Source organism: Cricetulus griseus, assembly GCF_003668045.3.
Source record: "Cricetulus griseus strain 17A/GY chromosome 1 unlocalized genomic scaffold, alternate assembly CriGri-PICRH-1.0 chr1_0, whole genome shotgun sequence".
Lineage (NCBI taxonomy): Eukaryota > Metazoa > Chordata > Mammalia > Rodentia > Cricetidae > Cricetulus > Cricetulus griseus.
The window spans coordinates 5,434,258-5,441,298 of NW_023276806.1; the positions used below are offsets into that span (position 1 = coordinate 5,434,258).

General features: G+C 47.6%; 1 long non-coding RNA gene across 1 annotated transcript; it reads right to left on the bottom strand.

Moving 5' to 3' along the window:
- Positions 1-1,956: 1,956 nt before the first annotated feature.
- Positions 1,957-6,365, bottom strand: LOC113833447. Its single transcript, XR_003481132.2, has 3 exons — positions 6,218-6,365; positions 5,843-5,913; positions 1,957-4,325 (listed from the first exon to the last, which is right to left on the bottom strand). It is a non-coding gene; the product is annotated as an uncharacterized LOC113833447 (long non-coding RNA).
- Between the last annotated feature and the right edge of the window lie 676 nt (positions 6,366-7,041).

The window sequence follows — 7,041 nt, forward strand, 5'->3', positions numbered from 1 at the left end:
CATGGGGCAGTCCTCTCTCTTCACTGCGGGAGTCATGTGACCAACTGTCTTGGTCTTTGCCTTTGTGACTTCCCCAGGATGATGGACTGTGGCCTGGAATTGGTCGTGAAATAAGCCCTTTCTTCCCTTATGTAGCTTTCTGCTGGGCTTTTATCACAGCAATGGGAATGAAACTGGAACATGGCCTTGAAGTTCTGACTCTTCCTCCAGAACCTGCCAAGTGCTGGGGCTACAGCTGTGCACTGTGGTGTCTGCACCACTGTCCTCAAGGAACTACACTGTGCACCACCGTGCCTGCACCACCATGCCCAGGTTTATTTGGTGCCGGGAACCAAACCTAGGGCTTCAAGTGTGATAGGCAAGCTTTATACTCACTGCCCAATAAGGGTACAATATTCTTGCATGTGTTGGAAAGGTTGCTGGCCCCCGAGGGAAACCAGCTTGATTACCAACTTAAATGCTGAGAACACTAAAGAGCTTCCCGCCTCAGTCCTGTTGGTTTGTATCTAACTGTCTAGAACCTTCCAAGCTTGTTCTGTGGCTTCATAATCTCCTCTGTCAATTCACTCAGTGTCTTTGTCAGGGACCCCACACCAGCTCTCAGACCCAAACCACTTCATCTCTTAAGTCACCTGTTCAAAACCCCTGCCTATGTTCCAGTCATTACTGAATTGAATGTTGATTACAAGGCCTAGATTCGAATCACTTAATTCAATAAGCTGCATTTCAAGCAAAACTCTGAGTTTTATGACTGTTAATGTATACCAATGACAAATAAAATGAGAGAGCTCAAATTTGAAATATTAGAGTCCCACCAAACCTAAAAATAAGACATCTCCCTCCCATCTAACTTAATTACATGAATAGCAAACGAGGCAAAGATTGAATTAGCTGAAACATATTAATAGCATTCACACCAGGGTCATGTCATGGTCTTTGGTTTGCTTTTGGAAGCAAAGTTGAAGTTAATTTTTAAAGGGTTTTAATATGCATTTAAGCTCATACGCAAAGCAAGGGGATATGCAAGAGAAGGGTGATAGTGCACACCAGAGGGCAGGGATCTCCAGAAAATAGGTGTGTGTCACACCCGTTAGAAGCAGGTAGCCATCCTAAGAGGGGCCAGAGCTTTGCAAGGGATGCTGGGCGTGGGGAGTTGTGACTACAGCTGTAGCGTGAAGGGGGGCTGGGAGTTGTTCACTTAGTGAGTGTGGACTTCATCCAGCCTCAGTGACAGAAGGCTCTGGCTCAGAGCGCAGCGGGTGGGGGGGGGGGAGCGCGCGGGGGGGGGGAGGGGGGATCCTACACAACTGCTTTCTTGTCCTACCAGAAAATGAAACACCTGAGGCCCTCGCAGGAGGAGATTGGGGGTGGGGACATCACAAATGCCCAGAATTGGTTTCCTCCAGCAATAAACAGGGCTTAGCAGGAAGGAGGAAACAGGAAAAGGAGTTAGGATAAGAGTCTCTGAGGGAGAGGAAGAGGAAAATAGACTTAGTTAGAGTCAGAGGGAAGAGGAAGCAAGAGCCAGGCTCTCCACTCATTCCCTCTCTTTCCCCAGGGGAGCCCGGCCTGGGGACCCAGAGGGAGAGATTACTGTTGGGGATTAGTGGGTAGCGGAAAAGGAAACACATTAAAACTGGCAACTGTCAGGTATGATGGCACATGCTTTTAACCGGGAGTTCAGATGTAGGAATTGGGGGGGCAGAGGTGGGAGGGTCTTTGTAAATTCTAGGCCTAGAGACAGGAGGATTTCTGTGAATTGCCAGTCGGGTCTACATAGCCAGTTCCAGGCCAACAGGGCTACGGCTAAACTGTATAAGACAAAGCAAAACAAAACAAAACTGACAACAGCAGACTCAATAGATAAAAGAAAATTCTAGATAATTTTATCTGAAGGAAACAGGGCACCACGTGTGAAGATTAGAAAGTATCTTAGACCAACAACAGAGTGTGCATAGTAGTGCCACAGGGAACCCACTACTGTGTGCTAAACCAATAAAAAAAAATCCCCAAATGTATTTGTAATGTGATGAAAATAATGCCCAGTAGATGGACAGAATCTAACACAGAAAACATATGCTAATACACTGAGACTGGACAGTGAGTTCTGGGTGGTTATGGGTCACAGAGTGAGACCTGGCCTCGGAACAAACAAACAAAGCCAGATATTAAAAAACCAGGAAGTGACAGATCCCCTTCCTCCTGGAGGCTGAGGAAACAGGAAAAAAAAAAAAAGAAAAAAGAAAAACAAAACCAGCAGAAGTCACCCTCTTACAGCTGAGCCGTTAAGAAAGTCCATCCAAACGCTAAATCAGAGAGGGCTGGCGTGGAGCATGCAACTTGAATCCTAGCACCCATGAGGCGGAAGCAAGCAGATCTCTCTGAGTTCGACGCCAACCTGGTCTACAGGGAGTTCCAGGCCAGAAGAGCTGCCTGGGGAGAATTTGTCTCAAAAGATTAACACAGAAAGAAAGACCACCCCACAAACACAATATCGTCAAAAATAAATAAATAGTGCCAGCACTCCAGAAGCTTCAGCTGGGTGACTACTTTGACTGTAACATAGCCCAGCCTGGGCTACAGAGGGAGACCTTGTAACAAAGGCGATCAAAAAGAAGTTAATGGGAACATAAAATCTATGTTTTTGTTTTTGTTTTTTTTTTTTTAAAGCCATCAAAATGAGGATATAGGGACTGCGGTGGTGATGGGCGCGCACCGATGGCTTTTGCAGACCAGAGTTTGGTACCCAGCACCCACATCAGGCAGCGCACACTGCCTGCAACTCCCATTGCCGGGGTTCAGTGCCCCCTTCTGGCCACTGAAGGCACTGCACTCGTGTGCGTAAAACATACACAATCACATGTACATAATTTAAAACGCACAAATTATTTTGTTTTCCTTCATTTTTGAGATTATAATATAATTACATCATCTCTCCCTTCCCCTTCCTCCTTCTGAACCCTTCCATACACCCCTCCTTGTTCTTTTTCAAATTCAATTCCTAAATATAACCTGCTCCATCTATAAACTGTTACACTCGTGTGTGTCTTCAGAGCTGACCATTTGGGATTGGATAGCCACCTGGTGTGCTCTCCCCTGGAGAGGACTATTCCTCCTGCTCTCAGTTTTCCTTGGTTGGCTGTAAGTTCTGGTGTGGGTTGAGGCCTCTGAGCTTCCCCTGTCCACTTTGACACACCGATTGCTGATGTACTTGCTCAGCTCACATTTGTACAGTCATGTTGACAAGACTCTGTGGGTGTAGCTTCTGACATTACCAAGAAACAGAGTCTCACAGCAAACTCTGGGGCCCTCTGCTTCTTACACATAATTAAAAATACGCATAAGTGATTTTAAATGGAGAGGCAGAGTGAGGGTTAGCAAGACAAGGAGATGCCAACTTCCATCACAGCATGAAGAGCACGTTACAGGGCGTTCGGCTGGCTGGCTTCTTTTTTTTTCCTGGGATGGGCGGTTTTGTCAGGCGTAGCTACAATCCTCGGAGGTTCCTCTAGGTGGCAGTAGTGTGACGTCTTCCAACGAGGATTCCCTCTACGGGTGTCTCTGGACTCCCATGTGTTGATTGCCTGGCTTGTCTCTCTTCTGCCTGGCTACCGGAATTTAGGGATCCTCTCCTCATCCTTCAAGCAGCACACTTGGTTAGGGTCTCTTCCACCGAATCCTTCTAACGTCTCAAAGGCTCCTCCCTTCAGAGCACTCACCAAAGAGTCTCATTCCCAGGGGGACATGGCTGCAAAACTCACTCCCCAGGTGGCTGCAGCAGGAACGCCCTCCTGCAGCTGTGGAGGAGGGTTGTGTTCCCACTGCTCTGGTGGAAGCCTCGCCCAGCCCTGGCATCCATACACCCAAAGAGTCTGGGATGTTATGATGGAGGCTCCACCCCAGGCCCCTCCGCTGTCTCTCCAAACCCTGCTTCATCTCAGCAAGCCGGCCAAACGATGAGCCCTGCCCCGGACAGGCTCAAGACCACTCCCACAGGTATTTAAACTCCCCCCCCCCCCCGAAAAGAGATGTGTGGTTTTCTGACTTCTCTTTCCTATCTCCTCTCTGGGGACTGGAAGGCCATCCAGGAGTGTTGTATCCATTAAACGTGGGCTTCTCCTAGTTCGGTTTGATTTGGTCTGATTTGGATTGCTGCATCGGTGGAGAGGCTTGTCGGGGTGCAAGACTTTTCACCTGCCACATTCTGTCGTTTTAAAATTACTATCACTGGGCCATCAAGTCCAAGCTGGAGGACAGGTGAAATGACAACGTGGCCTCTGTTCAAGATTGCTTTTACCTTTGTTGGCTCTCAAGCCGTAGATAATCTGATTGTGATAGAAATAAATAAATAAATAAATAAATAAATAAATAAGAGTGGCCAGTGAGTGCTGTGTAGCCTACAATCACTGAGGGAAGCTAGCCAGGAGCACAGCAAGAGGGCAACCCGCAGTTGTCGGGGTCAGAGAAGGATATGGCCTTGCATGCTCCAGTGCTGCCAACACCCAGAAACCACTGAGTTGTTCTACTCACGCCAGTGCAGCCTCTCCTTCTCTAACCTGCTGTGTGGTTTCCTCGGAGTCTGATTTGAAGTTTCTACAAACAGGATCCACTTACTCTTTTCTCTTGAAATGAGTAGTAAGGGAAGGGAAATGCAAATTGTCCCCTCCCTCTCTCTCTCTCTCCCCCTCTCTTCCTCTCTCTCCCCATCTGTCCCCCACCCCCTCACTAGAGCAATGGTTCAGTTGGTAAAGTGTTTGCTTTGCAAGCATAAGGATTTGAGTTCAATTCCCAGACTCTATGTTAAACAAAATAACAGGAGTAGATGTGGTAGCAATGAGATTCCAGATGACACAGCAAGTTCCAGGACCATGCTTGAGGTTGTCCTCTGGCCTGCACAGACACACACACACACACACACACACACACACTCAAACACTCACACACTCACACACACACACATACATACACACACAGTCTCTCACACTCACACACACACACTCACAACACACTCTCTCACACACTCACACACTCACACACACACAGTCTCTCACACTCACACACACTCACACAGTCTCTCACACACACACTGTCTCACTCACACAGTCACACACTCTCACACACACACTCTCTCACACACAAAGTCACACACTCTCACATACACTGTCTCACACACACACACACACACTCACACACACTCTCTCACACACAGACTCTCACACAACACACACACACATGCTCACACACACACACACACTCACACACACTCTCTCACACACAGACTCTCACACAACACACACACACACACACACACTCACACACTCACACACAGTCACACTCTCACACACACACTCACATACTCACATTCTCACACACTCATACACACACACACACTTACACACTCTTACACACACACACTCTCTCACACACACAGTCACACACTCACACACTCTCTCACACACAGACTCTCACACAACACACTCAGACACGCTCACACACTCTCACACACAGTCACACTCTCTCACACACACACACTCACACACGCTCACACACTCTCACACACAACTCATACACACTCACACACTCACATTCTCACACACACACACACACACACACACACACACACACACACACACACACACACACTTTGTCTTTTCCTTCAACTTTTGTGTTGCTGGCTTCTACCACGGCCAGCAAAACTAGTTCAAGACCTTTGCAGCTCCACTATCATGGTCTGGCGCCTTCCTTCAGGCCGAGCAGCGTGAGTCCTTTCATTGCTACCCTTTGGGGCCTGGGGCAGAGCCGCTGTCATTTACCTGACACACTCTGCCCTGTGTCTTGTTACCTGCGGCTGCGTAAGGCGAGGGCATCCCACCAATCTGTGTTGTTTGCCAGCTCTCGCTGCACACTGATCCCCTGAAGATAAATGAATAAGTAAGAACATGCACGCCCAAATGCTTGAGAAGTTGAGAGCTTATGAGGGGTCAGTATTTCCCTTTGAATTCACGCACAAACCCCACAGCGGTGCTGGAGAAGGGTGCCTGATCACCAATAGTGACTTCCATTCCATCCCCGTACAGCTTCCTGTCTCCGAGTGCAGGACACTGCGTCAGCCCTCTGTCCCCTCTGCTCTTACGCCTCAGGGAGACGGAGTCCTCTCACCCACACCTCCTCACAGATGAACATTCAATAAACACTGAGTCATCAGACTTTTACAAACCTCAGCTGTGTGTTTGAGAAGTAACTCCGCCACTCTTTTTAACTTGTGCTTTGTATCCTGCCGAAGTAAAGAAACCGAGAGAAGAATTGGGAGAGAATTTATGGACCAGAGAGGACCCACTCCTCACAGCCTGTCCGTTTGCTCAGCAGCAGTGCTGCCTCTGCCACCCTCTGGTGGCCATTCTATTAACTGCACTTTTTATTGCAAGTGGTTTATTTTTGAGATTGTGGTTTAATTACATTTCTTCCTTTCCTTTTCTCCCTCTAAACACTCTGGTACATCCCTGCTCTCTCTCCTTCAAATTCTGGGCCTCTTTTTTTAATCAATTGTTATAGAATGCATATAAGTATATATATCCCTAAATTTAACCATTTTGTCCATGTAGTGTTTCTTGTATGTATGTTGTCAGGGCTGACTTTTTGGCACTGGACAATTGTTGCCGAGTTCTTCCCTGGGGAGGGATGCCTCTCTCACTCCCACCTTTACCGGTTACCTGTAGTTCTTTGTGTAGGGTTGAGGCCTCTCCTAATCATTCCTACTTACTCCAAACACAGGAAAACTTCAGCTTTTAAACATGGTACATAGAATAGCACTTACTCACACTTCAAGAAACTAAGTTTCTGTTACTCATAGGTAATATTCATTTAATTCCTTGGGTTCTGGAGCCGATTATGTCTGTCTGTAAGTTAGTTATAGAGTGGGAGAGATGACTCAGTGGTTAAGAGCACTGGCCACTCCTGCAAAGGTCCTGCGTTCGGTTCCCAGTGCCCACAAGGCAGCCCACAACCATCTTTAACTCCAGTTCCAAGGTATCTGACACCCTC